Below are 16,270 nucleotides of genomic sequence, written 5' to 3' on the forward strand. Positions count from 1 at the left end.
TGTTAAGTTGCCCCCTGGTTTCAGGGGGACTAGCTGGGATAAATGCATGGGGTTGTTGGGATAGACTCTGGGTGGGATTGTGGTCGGTTTAGACTCGATGGGCCAAATGGCCTCCTCCTGTACTGTAGGATTCTATGATTACTTCATTTATAATGATCTCATATTTAACTGTATGATAAAAGCAAAATACTGCGGATGCTGGAATCTGAAACAAAAAAAGAAAATGATCAACAAAATATTTATTTTACTTTAACACAATGGTTCTATTGTTTCTGTAAACAAGGAGGTAAGAGAGGGAGGGATGGATGTGTGAAGGGGTAGGGAGGGAGAGCAAAGAGGAGGGGCAGGAAAGAGAGGGGAGAGGGGGATTGCGGCAGGAAGGAGAGAGGGTAGGGATGGGCGGAGAGGAGAGAAGGAGAGAGGGAGAGGAGGGGGAAGGTTTTGGACATAAAATTGTACATGTAGCCTGACTCATGATCTCAGCGCCTACGCTGAAACCTCAAAAGAACTTCAGTGATTTTGAGAAGTCAAGTTAAAAGTTTGATGTAACAGCGGTGGTGGAACATGGCTCCAGAATTTCAATCTGCACTGGATTCTGCAATAGCTATCAGAGAGATAGTTCACATTAGCTTACAGGAGACTTGCATATGTCATCTTAAGGAATACACGTTCTTAAAGCATTTGAAATAGCCAAGTTGCATACTTCTCACTGTAAATGTAGAACCCACTTCACCCAATATCTTAAGAGGCTTCAAAGGAGCAACATTGCTTCAGGGAGACTTTTAAAATGGGGATAAACAACACTGCTTGAAATACATAGCAGAATTCGAATGGACTTTAACTAAACTTATTACAGACACTGCAAATCCACTTCGTTATTCATGAACGTACTTTTTATTGGAATAAGTTTGTCATGTCAAAGTTGTAAAGAACATAAATCTTTCTTTCACTTCCTGTGCATTATATGTATCATTTAAACATCTTTTAAATACATTGACAACAAAAATAACCCACCCAAAGAATGCCTGCTGCCTCCATTCAATGCAGCTAGACTAGAAAAAAAGTGTGCAAATAAATAAGTGTAACGACTCACCGATCATCGAGGCAAGTAGGGGATGTTAGGGAGAGACTTCAACACTGGCAGCTTTGAAAGGCAGAATTGGAGGTTTAAACTTGACGTGTTTTCAGATCGCATGTCTCTCCCCCGGGACTTCTGAATTGTCCCGACACACATGTACGGCACACAATCCACTTAAAATCGGGATTAGATATCCAAATCATGGTCCGAAAAGTTCTGACTTCTCTTCTTCCAAATTATATTTTCAGTTTCCATATTCTAAATTAAAACATACAAACACTTATAAGCATGCCACACGTAAAACTATGTAATGAAATAATGCAGATTTAAATAGTAGTTTCACCAATTTAAAACAAATAACAAAATATTAAACAATACTCACCCTCAATCATGAAAATAAAAATTGTATTTTTGTGGCATTAGTGTGCCTTTAAGAAAAGTTTTTTTTAAATCATGATTTCTGCAGCTTTTCCAGCTTCAGTGCTTTCTTAGCTCACTGCTTCAGTGATATCGTTGTTGCTGGCCTGACTGGAAATGTCCTTTTATTGCTACTTAAGTGGCTTAAATGGGATTGTTTGCGTTTACTCTGGGATTAGTTTTACAATACTGCATTGTTAGGAGGACGGTCATGTGTTTTTGGACAGTTTTCTTTTCATTTTCAATTTGGAGCTGCAGGCTTAAGTTTTGTTTTGAGAAGGGACAGCAAGCTAAAAATAGGTGTTTTCCCTCTCTCCCTGATGTTTTGAAAATTCGGTTGATTAGCTGAAAACAAGATCTTGTTTTCCTGAAAGGTGAAAAGCTGCTGTTGTTGGGGGCTGGACCAGAGTCTCTGGTGTTTTGGGAAGCTGTCTTGTCTTCCAACTGTTCAGAGTGAATCCAGGAAACAACAGACTTCAACCAAAGGACTCAATTTCCATTGTCACGTGAGCATTAGTCTGTGCTATGCTAAACCTGTGAAAGGGGTCTTTTGTCTGAGGGATCGGTTTGATTGGAATATTGTAGATATTTATTAAGGGTTTTATATTATCATGATTGTTTGTAATTGGTAAAAATTCTTGCTAATTTTCTTACTATACATGTTAACTATATTCTTAAATAAACTTTGTTTGACAAAAGCTCCCTAGTGGGTCACTTAACTCATACCTGAAGTGAAACATCTCATGCTTATCTGAGCCAAATCCAAGATGCAAAACTTATGATCCAGGTGGGCTCCATAGAACACTATGGAGTTTCTGACCTGAACCATAACACTTTAAATGAGTCAATAACAAAATGATCAACTGCTTAAAAGAAGTAGCAAAAAAAGAAAAAAATATCCAGCATTATAATATCAGGGAATTCTTTTGATCTCTTTGTCTTCACTTTAAAACTGCTCTTTCAAAACTAGACCGAAATGGGCATTCCCAGTCTGGCCCCATCGTAAGAAGGCACGGTTGGAGTCCTCCTGTGCTGTGCTGGGGCCTGCGGAGATTGTATCGCCGAAGGCCAAAGGCTGTCGCTCCCATCAGAAGTTGAATTGCAATTTTTCACCTTAGGTAAATGCACAAAAAATTCAACTATGTATGCCGGCCCATGGCTACGAGTTGAAGATTTTGGGGCATTCTTTTGAAGATTTATTTTTAAATTGAATAATTTTGTTTGATGGGCATGCCACCCACCATGTTAAACATTCATTCTCTCCATTATAGGTGCACTGTGGCTGCAGTGTGCACCACTTAAGAACAAAGAAAGTACAAAGAAAATTACAGCACAGGAACAGGCCCTTCAGCCCTCCAAGCCTGCACCGACCATGCTGCCCGTCTGAACTAAAGCCCCCTACCCTTCCGGGGACCATATCCCTCTATTCCCATCCTATTCATGTACTTGTCAAGATGCCCCTTAAAAGTCACTACCGTATCCGATTCCACTTACCTCCCCCCGGCAACGAGTTCCAGGCACCCGCTACTCTCTGTGTAAAAAACCTGCCTCGTACATCTCCTTTAAACCTTGCCCCTCACACCTTAAACCTATGCCCCCTAGTAATTGACTCTTCCACCCTGGGAAAAGACTATCCACTCTGTCCATGCCTCTCATAATCTTGTACACATCTATGAGGTCTCACCTCAACCTCCATCACTCCAGTGAGAACAAACCAAGTTTCTCCAACCTCTCGTCATAGCTAATGCCCCCCATACCAGGCAACATCCTGGTAAATCTTTTCTGTACCCTCTCCAAAGCCGCCACATCCTTCTGGTAGTGTGGTGACCAGAATTGAACACTATATTCCAAGTGCGGCTTAACTAAGGTTCTATAAAGCTGCAACATGACTTGCCAATTTTTAAACTCAATACCCTGGTCGATGAAGGTAAGAATGCTGTATGCCTTCTTGACTCCCTTCTCCACTTGCATTGCCACTTTCAGTGACCTGTGTACCTCTACACCCAGATCCCTTTGCCTATCAATACTCCTAGGGTTTCTGCCATTCACTGTATATTTCCTATCTGTATTAGACCTTCCAAAATGCATTACCTCACATTTGTCCGGATTAAACTCCATCTGCCATCTCGCTGCCCAAGTCTCCAACTGATCTATATCCTGCTGTATCCTCTGATGGTCCTCATCGCTATCCGCAAATCCACCAACCTTTGTGTCATCCGCAAACTTACTAATCAATCCAGTTACATTTTCCTCCAAATCATTTATGTATATTACAAACAGCAAAGGTCCCAGCACTGATCCCTGAGGAACACCACTTGTCACAGCCCTCCATTCAGAAACGCACCCTTCCACTGCTACCCTCTGTCTACAAGACATACCACAGCAACTTAGCAGGGCTTCTTTGTCAGGACTTTCAAACCTGCAATATCTACTGCCAAGAAGTACAAGAACAAAAGGCACATAGGCTAACGACCACCTGCAAGTTGTCCTCCGAGGTACGTACCGCCCTTTATCATTGCTGGGCCAAAGCTCCTTACTTAACAGCACTACTGGTCCACCTATATTGTATAGATATCAATGGTTCAAGAAGAGGATTCATCATCATTTTCTCGGGATGGCACGATGGCACAGTGGTTAGCCCTGCTGCCTCACAGTGCCAGGGATCCGGGTTCGATTCTCAGCTTGGATCAGTGTCTGTGTGGAATCTGTACATTCTCCTTGTGTCTGTGTTAGTTTCCTGTGGGTTCTCTAGTTTCCTTCCACAATCCAAAAGACATGCTAGGTAGGTGCATTGGCCATGCTTAATTCTCCCTCAGTGTATCTGAACAGGTGCCGGAGTGTGGCGACTAGGGGATTTTCACTGCAGCTTCATTGCTGTGTTAATGTGGGCCTGTTTGTGACACTAATAAATAAATTTCAACATAGAGTCCCCACAGCGCAAAAGGAGACCATTCGAACCATTGAGCCTGTACTGACAGCAATCTCACCCAGGCCCTGACCCTGTAACCCCACTTATTTACCCTGCAAATCCCCCTGTCACTAAGGGGTAATTTAGCACGGCCTTTCAACCTGCACATCTTTGGACTGTGGGAGGAAACCGGAGCACCCGGAGGAAACCCACGCAGACACGGGGAGAACGTGCAAACGCCACACAGACAGTGACCCGAGGCCGGAATCAAACCCGGGGCCCCCTGGCACTGTGAGGTTGCTGTGCTAGCCACTGTGCCACCATGCCACTCTTAAGTAAACTTTTAAACTTAAATGGTAGCTTTGCCAATGACCCCATGACCAAAACATACTGCAATGTCCTGAAGTTCTGAAACTTGCTTCATAAACATGGGTCTGCCTTTCTTTCTTGTGAGCCTCATTGCTATTCTCAATGTAAAATCCAATGCATTGTTCCCCACCAAGCAAAACATGAAAAAGTTTTAGTTTTGTTAAAATTCATTTCTAAGTAACAGCCATGAATAAAATTGAGCTGAACGGATTTTATTTGAGGAATAATGATGGATGTTCTAGATTCATTTGCTTGGTGGATCGTATAAACAAAGTGTGACATTTAAAATCCCAGCGCGTTGCTGGAAGCTATTTCTTCTGAGACGAACAAATTCTATCACTTACAATTTCTCAACCTTTACATATCTTGGGGCTGTACTGTTGATCCTTACGTGACCTATTGGTTCCATCCTCAACACCATCTTCTGGGCAAGCAAGTAGCTAAAATATAGAAACATAGAAGCATAGAAGATAGGAGCAGGAGGAGGCCATTTGGCCCTTCAAGCCTGCTCCGCCATTCATTACGACTATGGCTGATCGTCCAACTCAATAGCCTAATCCTGCTTTTTCCCCATAACCTTTGATCCCATTCAACCCAAGTGCTACATCCAGCCGCCTCTTGAATACATTCAATGTTTTGGCATCAACTACTTCCCGTGGTAATGAATTCCACAGGCTCACCACTCTTTGGGTGAAGAAATGTCTCTTCATCTCCATCCTAAATGGTCTACCCTGAATCTTCAGACTGTGACCCCTGGTTCTGGACTCCCCCACCTCCCTGCATCTACCCTGTCTAGTTCTGTTAGAATTTTATAAGTCTCTTTGCGATCCCCCCTCATTCATCTGAACTCCAGCGAAAACAATCCTAACCTCGTCAATCTCTCCTGGAATCAGCCTGGCAAACCTTCGCTGCACTTCCTTGAGGGTTTAAATAAATTTGTAAATCATTTTGAACAATTATATAGTATATTTGGTCATTAGGGTAGTGACCGCTTAGCATCCGCAGACTTGGAAAGAGGCGATAGAGAGTGAGGGAGAATCCAACAAAATGAAATATCATTAATATTAGGCCAGAGAAAGTTATGGTCGTAAAGGACAGAGCTTCAGAAAACACACAAGTAGCCACAATGACATTCACCCTAGGCACCATAGGAGAAGGAAGGTCAAAGGGATATTTTCAAAATGTCCATGAAATTCCCCAGTCTGAATCGGGATGCACCTGACCCTCTACGCAAATTCACAATTTTAAACCACGTACAGAACTATGGCGCAGAATTTTCCTGTTCCACCCACCACGAGAAATGTAGCGGGCAGAATGTGGACCATGCAAAGGTCCGTTGACCTCGGGTAAGATTTTCTGGACCTGGGCAAGCGAGGCTGGAAAATCCCACCCATGGTTTCTTGATTCATGTTTAGCTAAACCAAACAAGCAACTCATAGGAAATTCATCTTTCAATTGGGAATGAAGTTCCACACAGGCTAAACACACCAGGACTAACAGCAGAAGAACTAAAGGACCCCCAACAGTTATGGACTACATGGGGAGACTGGTTCAAAATCAGGTTAATCTTCAACATTCATTGACTAGAATTCATGTCATTTCAACAACAGCCTACACAATCCATAGACCACTTCATCAGCAGAAGCAGAGAAAGGGGTGTGCACTGTGATTTTTCAAGCGTAGAGTTTTTTGATTTGATTTGATTTATTATTTGATTTGATTTATTATTGTCACATGTATTAACATACAGTGAAACGTATTATTTCTTGTGTGCTATACAGACAAAGCATACCGTTCATAGAGAAGGAAATGAGAGAGTGCAGAATGTTGTGTTACAGTCATAGCTAGATGGAGAGAAAGATCAACTTAATGCTCCAAGGTAAGTCCATTCAAAAGTCTGATGGCAGTAGGGAAGAAGCTGTTCTTGAATTGGTTGGTAGTGACTGTGGTGAACCATTGTTGGTTCCCACCAGGGAGTGCTGAGCCAGGGTCTGGCCAGTACTATGAGTCTGTATATATGTTACTGTTGGGGTTAGGGTTGGGCTGTTCTACATGTTACTGTTGGGGTTAGGGTTGGGCTGTTCTACCTGTAATATGGTTCTTATGGTACATCCCAGTCGGGCTCCGCCTCCTGGGAGAGGTATAAAAGTCACTGCTCTGTCTGGGACCCTTTAGTCTGGGATCGTGTATTATATATGGTAGCTCTATTGTTGTAGTCAATAAAAGCCTTTATTTCCCCGAGTACCTCTAGCCTCGTGAGTTATATCGCACATCAGTGACCTCAGACTTTTGTATCTTTTTCCCAATGGAAGAAGTTGGAAGAGAGAATGTCCAGGGTGTGCTTTGCCAAAGAGCAGTGGGAAGTGTAGACAAAGTCAATGGATGGGAGGCTGATTTGCTTAATGGACTGCGCTACATTCGTGACCTTTTGTAGTTCCTTGTGATCTTGGACAGAGCAGGAGCCATACCAAGCTGTGATACAATCAGAAAGAATGCTTTCTATGGTGCATCTGTAAAAGTTGATGAGTGTCATAGCTGACATGCCAAATTTCCTTAGTCTTCTGAGAAATTTAGCAAACAGAATTATTGAGTTGGAGATTGCATTCTCTCCAATGAGAGCGATCAACAAGCCCAAAAATACAACACCAAACAGATACTCATGGATAGATGTAAGTACAAAGTGATCCCTACAGGTCAACATAGCTTACAGGGTTGACACACAACCCCTATTGTTGGTGTGCTCACTAGAACACACAAATCCAGTTGGACACGTGGAAGGTGCAGCCTTCTGCATGCACCAAGGATATTTAAAGTTTTAAAGTTTATTTCTTAGTGTCACAAGTAGGCTACATTAACGCTGCAATGATGTTACTACGTCACTGGCTAGACCAACACTTATTTCCCATCGCTAATTGCCCTTGAGAAGTTTATTTGAAGTTTATTTATTATTGTTCATAAATAGGCTTACATTAACACTGCAATGAAGTTACTGTGAAAATCCCCTAGTCGCCACAGTCCGGCGCCTGTTCGGGCACACTGAGGGAGAATTAACATGGCCAATGCACCTAACCAGCACGTCTTTCCGACTGTGGGAGCACCCAGAGTAAACCCACACAGACAGCGGGAGAACATCCAGACTCCACACAGACAGTGACCCAAGCCGAGAATCAAACTCAGGTCCCTGGCCGTGAGGCAGCAGAGCCATTATGCCACTGTGCAAATGCCCAGCTTTCCAGGAATCCTGCATGGCATATGGCAGAAAAGGCCATTGGCAGTGACAGTGTACTGGAGTAAAGGCTCTTTTAGCTACAAAGAGTTTGCTCTGATCCAAACAGACTATACACAACATGTATCTTCAAACAACAAGACCATCCAGTATTCCATCAGAAACATACACGTGAGGTGATTGACAAACCAGAAAGTGACCAGGATATGCACAATGAGACTCAGAGTGGTGAACATAGGTTTCACACAGTCAATCTTATAGAAAATCCAGATGAGCTGTCCAAAGCAAATTGGTAACTACTTGATATTGGCCAAGAGTGACAGGGGCAAATGCTAAAAGACTTGGAAGGCCAAGACGAAATCTACATATGTGAAACTTTCAGCGTACAACATAGATGGAGGGTGGGCTTGGGAAAGAAGCTCTGTCAGAGAGTCAGTGCAGACTCAATGGGCCAAACGGCCTCCTTCTGCACTAGAAGAATTCTATGCAATCTTTGATTTTATGATCTCTTGGCAGGACAAGTTCGCAAATGCGGAGGTCCTGAAGAGTGCTAATTCTACTAGTATCCACTCATTACCAAGCCAACAATGCCTGTGTTGGTTCAGCCGTGTTCATCTGGATGGATGACAGTCATATACCCAAAGACTTTCTGTATGGTGAACAGGCCACTGTGTCACATCCTGCTGGTTGTCCAAACCTCCACCATACGGGGTCCCCCAAACAAGATATGAAACTGACAAACGTTGACAACAGAGAGACGGTCACCAATGTCTGTGACCTCTGGACCTCTGATGGCTTGGGAAAGGCTTTGGAAGAGGCGAATGGGAATGAAAAGCTTGGCTGACTGAGAAAAGGATTCAGAGAAACCAGAGGCCAATGAATCTAGCAGCATCTCAGCACAAAGTCTCCCTCAGCAGCACGTGGGCTCCTAAGCCATGCCAAACAAACACTGAGTTAACCACCAAGGCACAGGCCATCGAAACACAAAATCGAATGCTGCTGGAGAGGGCTGAGGGTTGTCAGAGATCTGAGAAACTGGAGCTTTGCTTTCAGCAGATGAGGTGCAGCGGACATTTAATGGAAGAGTTCAAAATTGCGAATGGTTTTGATAGAGTAAATAAGGAGAAACTGTTTTAATATTTATTTATTAGTGTCACAAGTAGGCTGCAATGAAGTTACTGTGAAAATCCCCTCGTCGCCACAGTCCGGCGCCTGTTCGGATACACTGAGGGAGAATTTAGCACGGCCAATGCACCTAGCCAGCATGTCTTTCGGACTGTGGGAGGAAACTGGAGCACCCGGAGGAAACAGACACATGGATAACATACAGACTCCAAACAGATAGTGACCCAAACCAGGAATCAAACCCGGGTCCCTGGCGCTGTGAGGCAGCAGTGCTAACCATTGTGCCACCGTACCATCCGTTGTGTCCAGTAACAGAACGGTTAGTAAGCAGAGAATTCAGATCTAAGGTAATTGGCAAAAGAACCAAGGGAAATGTATTTTACACAGTGATTTGTTGTGATCCGTAATTAACTGCCTGAAAGGGTAGTGGAAGCAGTTTCAATAGTAAATTTAAAAGGGAAAGTGTCTATATAATTGAGGTGAAAATATTTACAGGGCTAGAATGAAAGAGTATGGACATGGGATTAATAGGATAGCTTTACCACAGGAACGGCCGAGGTTCCAGTCTCAATGTGATGAATCAATCTATGATTCTATGAAAACAAAGTACAGGTAGAACAGCGAGAATACTCTCAACATCATGAAAGGTCTTCAGAAATTAATCAAAGGAATCACACAGCTCCAGTGTTGGTGTATTCAAGCTTCCTAACCAAGTGTGCGTGTTCCATTAGCCGAGTCTAAATAAATAAACGATAATGTCTTTGATGAATTGAGGGAAAAAGAAAGCGTGATGCATCAGGAAATCTACTTGCCACTAGAGGACACTATAGGCTTGAGTAAAAACAAGTTTCCAGGAACACTGAACTACAAGCCTGTTTGAGGCTCAGATCTGACTGGAGATATGGCGTAAATCATTCCGGAAGACGATAGAATTCCTACCATGCAAAAGGAGGCCATTTGGCCCATCTAGTCTTTACTGACTCTCCGAAAGAGCATTTCATCCAGACCCGCCCCCTCCCCCGTAATCTCGTGCAGTGGCTAATCCACCTCACCTGCACATCTTTGGACACTAAGGAGCAAAATAGCGCAGCCAAGGTGCATCTCTTCATCCCCTGAGCATGCTGGTTGATTTACACATTAATACCAATGTACATCATTAACGCATTGTTTTTGTAAATCCTACGGGTGGCACGGTGGCACAGTGGTTCGCACTGCTACCTCACAGCACCAAGGACCCGGGCACGATTCTGGCCTTGGGTGACTGTGTGGAGTTTGCATGGTGCTCCCGTGTCCGCATGGGTTTCTTCCGGGTGCTCCGATTTCCTCCCACCCTCCAAAGTTGTGCAAGTTAGGTGGATTGGCCATGGTGAATTGTCCCCTCGTGTCCAAAGATGTGTAGGTTAGGGGGTTTAGCGGGGTAAATGCGTGGAGTTATGGGGATAAGGCCTGGGTGGGATGCTCTGTTGGAGAATCAGTGATGATTCAATGGGCCTCCTTCTGCACTGTAGATATTCTATGATACCCTGTTGGGTCAGAATCAGTAATGGAGTCATTAGACAGGTTGTGGAAGAGGTTATACGAGAAAAGCATCGAGTGCAAAGAATAAAGGGGTTCAGGAGGAAACTGTATGCAATTTTAGCGTGAAAAGTGATTGAGGGGTATGTTTAGGAGGTGAATAAGCGGGGGGTGGGGTGGGGGGCGGGGGCGAGTGAGGAATCTTCAGCTCAAAAGGAACTTTCCTGTTCTCAAACTTTATGTTTAAGCAGACAACACTGCATCAACAATGCTGAATTCACTGCTTATCAAGAGTAATGAGCAGCAACAATATGGAGACAAAATTAAATAAAATTACACAGAGGAACTTTACAACACACATTGTAAAAACCGGATGAATATTCTGGAATGAATTCAAGGCTGTATTGTTCTTATAATTTGCCTGGCAACTGAAATTCCTTGATGAGACATACTGACTTTCCAGATAGTCATTATTCTCTGCATAATTCCAACTTTACATGAAATCTTGTGCATTATCATTCATAATTTTTATTTTTGCCTCATTGCAATACAATCAACATGCATAAATGATGAGAGATTCATTGGATATTACATGTGGTTAGGCATGTTTGGATTCAAAATGCAAAATTCTTCCAAATCTCTGTCACGCTGAGAAAGATGTATCGTATTTTGATTTGATTTGATTTATTATTGTACATTAAGATACACTGCATAGCCTGCAAGAAACAATACTTTTTACTGTATAATAATATACAAAAGTATTGTTTCTTGCATGCTGTACAGACAAAGCATACCGTACATAAAGAAGGAAAGGAGAGAGTGCAGAATGTAGTGTTACAGTCATAGCAAGGGTGTAGAGAAAGATCAACTTAATGCAAGGTAAGTTATTTTCAAAAGTCTGATGGCAGCAGGGAAGAAGCTATTCTTGAGTCGGTTGGTACGTGATCTCAGACTTTTTTATCTTTTTCCCGACGGAGGAAGGTGGAAGAGAGAATGTCCGGGGTGCGTGGGATCCTTGATTATGTTGGCTGTTTTTCCAAGGCAGCAGGAAGTGTAGACAGTGTCAATGGATGGGAGGCTGGTTTGAATGACGGACTGGGCTTCATTCACGACACTTTGTAGTTTATTGCGGTCTTGGGCAGAGCAGGAGCCATACCAAGCTGTGATACAACCAGAAAGTATGCTTTCTATGGTGCATCTGTCAAAGTTGGTGAGAGTTGCAGCAGACATGCCAAATTTCCTTAGTCTCCTGAGAAAGTAAAGGCATTGGTGGGCTTTCTTAACTATAGCGTCTGCATATAGTACAGGTTGTTGGTGATCTGGATACCTAAAAACTTGAAGCTCTTGATCCTTTCTACTTCATCCCCATTGATGTAGACAGGGGCATGTTCTTCTCTACGCTTCCCGAAGACAATGACTATCTTCTTCATTTTGTTGACATTGAGGGAAGGATTATTGTCGTTTCATCAGATTCACCAGATTCTCTATCTCTTTCCTGGGTACTATGTCTCGTCATTGTATGAGATCCAACCCACAACGGTGTGTCATCAGCAAATTTGAAAATTGAGTTGGAGGGGGATTTAGCCATACAGTCAAAGGTGTATAAGGACTATAGTAAGGGGCTGAGGACACAGCTGTGTGGAGTACTGGTGTTGAGGATGGTCTTGGAAGATGTGTGGTTGCCTATCCTTACTAACTGCGGTCTGTGGGTTAGGAAGTTGTGGTGATATAAACAGGGCCTAGTTTTAAGGCTGATAAAATTGGATAACCTAAATTAAAGAATTAGAACATAGAACATAGAACATTACAGCGCAGAACAGGCCCTTCGGCCCACGATGTTGCACCGACCAGTTAAAAAAAAAACTGTGACCCTCCAACCTAAACCAATTTCTTTTCGTCCATGAACCTATCTACGGATCTCTTAAACGCCCCCAAACTAGGCGCATTTACTACTGATGCTGGCAGGGCATTCCAATCCCTCACCACCCTCTGGGTAAAGAACCTACCCCTGACATCGGTTCTATAACTACCCCCCCTCAATTTAAAGCCATGCCCCCTCGTGCTGGATTTCTCCATCAGAGGAAAAAGGCTATCACTATCCACCCTATCTAAACCTCTAATCATCTTATATGTTTCAATAAGATCCCCTCTTAGCCGCCGCCTTTCCAGCGAAAACAATCCCAAATCCCTCAGCCTCTCCTCATAGGATCTCCCCTCCATACCAGGCAACATCCTGGTAAACCTCCTCTGCACCCTCTCCAAAGCCTCCACATCCTTCCTGTAATGTGGGGACCAGAACTGCACACAGTACTCCAAGTGCGGCCGCACCAGAGTTGTGTACAGTTGCAACATAACGCTACGACTCCTAAATTCAATCCCCCTACCAATAAACGCCAAGACACCATATGCCTTCTTAACAACCTTATCTACTTGATTCCCAACTTTCAGGGATCTATGCACACATACACCTAGATCCCTCTGCTCCTCCACACTATTCAAAGTCCTCCCGTTAGCCCTATACTCAACACATCTGTTATTCCTACCAAAGTGAATTACCTCACACTTCTCCGCATTAAACTCCATCCGCCACCTCTCGGCCCAACTTTGCAACCTGTCTAAGTCTTCCTGCAAACTACGACACCCTTCCTCACTGTCTACCACACCACCGACTTTGGTGTCATCAGCAAATTTGCTAATCCACCCAACTATACCCTCATCCAGATCATTAATAAATATTACAAACAGCAGTGGCCCCAAAACAGATCCCTGAGGTACACCACTTGTAACCGCACTCCATGATGAATATTTACTATCAACCACCACCCTCTGTTTCCTATCCGCTAGCCAATTCCTGATCCAATTTCCTAGATCACCCCCAATCCCATACATCTGCATTTTCTGCAGAAGCCTACCATGGTGAACCTTATCAAACGCCTTACTAAAATCCATATATACCACGTCCACTGCCTTGCCCCCATCCACCTCCTTGGTCACTTTCTCAAAAAACTCAATAAGGTTAGTAAGGCACGACCTACCTGCCACAAAACCATGCTGACTATCACCTATCAATTCATTACTCTCCAAATAACTATAAATCCTATCCCTTATAATTTTTTCCAACATCTTGCCGACAACAGAAGTGAGACTCACCGGTCTATAATTCCCGGGGAAGTCTCTGTTCCCCTTCTTAAACAATGGGACAACATTCGCTAACCTCCAATCTTCTGGTACTATACCAGAGGCCAACGACGACCTGAAGATCAGAGCCAGAGGCTCTGCAATCACTTCTCTTGCCTCCCAGAGAATCCTTGGATAAATCCCATCCGGACCAGGGGATTTATCTATTTTCAGACCCTCCAGAATATCCTGCACGTCCTCCTTATCAACTGTAATACTGTCTATTTTACTCCCTTGCAACCCAGTGTCCTCCTCAGCTATATTCATGTCCCCTTGCGTGAACACCGAAGAGAAATATTGGTTCAATGCTTCACCAATCTCCTCCGGTTCCACACATAACTTCCCTCTGCCATCTATAACTGGCCCTAAACTTGCCCTAACCAACCTTCTGTTCTTGACATACCTATAGAACGCCTTAGGATTCTCTTTAACCCTATCCGCCAAAGTCTTCTCATGTCCCCTTTTAGCCCTTCTAAGCTCGCTCTTCAACTCCCTCTTAGCCAATCTAAAGCTTTCTAGTGCACTACCCGAGTGCTCACGTCTCATCCGAACATAAGCCTCCTTTTTCTTTTTAACCAACAAATAAACTTTTTTGGTGCACCACGGTTCCCTAGCCCTACCAATTCCTCCTTGCCTGACAGGGACATACCTATCACAGACTCGCAGTAGCTGCTCCTTGAAAAAACTCCACATGTCGGACGTTCCCAGTCCCTGTAATCTCCTAGTCCAACCTATGTTTCCTAATTCTCTCCTAATAGCCTCATAATTACCCTTCCCCCAGCTAAAACCACTGGCCCGAGGTTCATGCCTATCCCTTTCCATCACTAAGGTGAACGTAACCGAATTGTGGTCACTATCACCAAAATGCACACCAACTTCCAAGTCTAGCACCTGGTCTGGCTCATTTCCCAGCACCAGATCCAATATAGCCTCACCTCTAGTTGGCCTGTCTACATACTGAGTCAAAAAACCTTCCTGCACGCTTTGAACAAAAACTGACCCCTCTAACGAGCTAGAGCTATAACAATTCCAGTCAATATTAGTCAAGTTAAAATCCCCCATAACAATTGCCCTATTACTTTCACTCCTAAGCAGGATTGACTCCGCAATCCTTTCCTCAACCTCTCTAGAACTTTTAGGAGGTCTATAAAAGACTCCCAACAGGGTGACCTCTTTGGGCATATTAAAATCAAACACAGTCAAACCTTGGGCAGGCCAATTGTACAAATACACAAATATGTCTGGACCTGACCCATCAACCACCCATCGACGTTCGTTGCACTCTACTGATACTTAGCAGGAGATCATTGCACCTCATTGAAATGCACCGGCCTATTGTTAGAAGCCCAGATCGGGCCAGACTTTCTGTCACCAAAAGTTCCTGCAGTTACATGTAAGCAACAGCATGGAGATGGGACACCCGGGGGCAGACACTGGTGTCCTGTCAGGCAGACATCAAGAAACCCACTGGGTATTGGAACCCCCTCCTGGGACTTCATTGGCCGGAAGCCAGAGAAGTTTCTGGAAAGGCAAGCAGGCAGGGGGATAAAGGTACACATCTCAGACAGACCAGCAGCGAAGACTCAACGAGGGAGATGACCTTGACCATTCGGAAGACTGACCAGAGAAGGAAGGAAGGAAGAAGCTGCCATCAAGACTCATCTTCGTGACGACGGACCAGAGGGACTCAGAGAATCGAACCTACAGTTTTAACCAAACCATCTTTGAATCTGGGGTATCTTCTTGTTTTATGTGGGTAATTTAAGAGTTAATAGTGTTATTATTAATAAACTTGTTGAACCTTTACTTGTGTTTGTCCTGTGTCCATCTTGCAAATAAGGACACTGGGGTAAAACCTTAGAGTAAGCAAACTGGTCGAAAATATCTGAGAATTAACAGGTACAACATAGTCTAGGATCCAGTTGCAGAGGGAGGAACTGAGCCCCAGGACATGGAGGTTGGAGATGAGTCTCATAGGAATAATGGTGTTAAAGGCTGAGTTATAGTCTATGCATAGGAGTCTGTCATAGGTGTCTTTGCTATCAAGGTGTTCCAGGGTTAAATGTAGGGCCATGGAGATGGTGTCTGCTGTGGACCGGTAGTGACAATAGGCAAACTGTAGTGGATCCAGGCAGTCTGGGAGGCAGGAATTGATTCGTGCCATGACTAACCTTTCGAAGTACTTCATAACGAAGGATGTCAGAGCCACCGGATGATAATCATTAAGACACGCTGCCTGGCTTTTCTTTGCTACCGTGATGATGGTTATCTTCTTGAAGCAGGTCGGGGCCTCAGATTCATGTAGAGAGAGGTTGAAGATGTCTGCGAAAACCCCTGCCACCTGGTCCACGCAGGACCTGAGTGCTCGTCTGGGTACCCCATCCGGGCCAGTTGCTTTCCGTGGGTTGATTTTTAAGAAGGCTGCTTTGACGTTGGCAATAGTGACATCAGACAC

The sequence above is a fragment of the Mustelus asterias genome, chromosome 10, assembly GCF_964213995.1.
Source record: "Mustelus asterias chromosome 10, sMusAst1.hap1.1, whole genome shotgun sequence".
NCBI classification, from domain to species: Eukaryota; Metazoa; Chordata; class Chondrichthyes; order Carcharhiniformes; family Triakidae; genus Mustelus; species Mustelus asterias.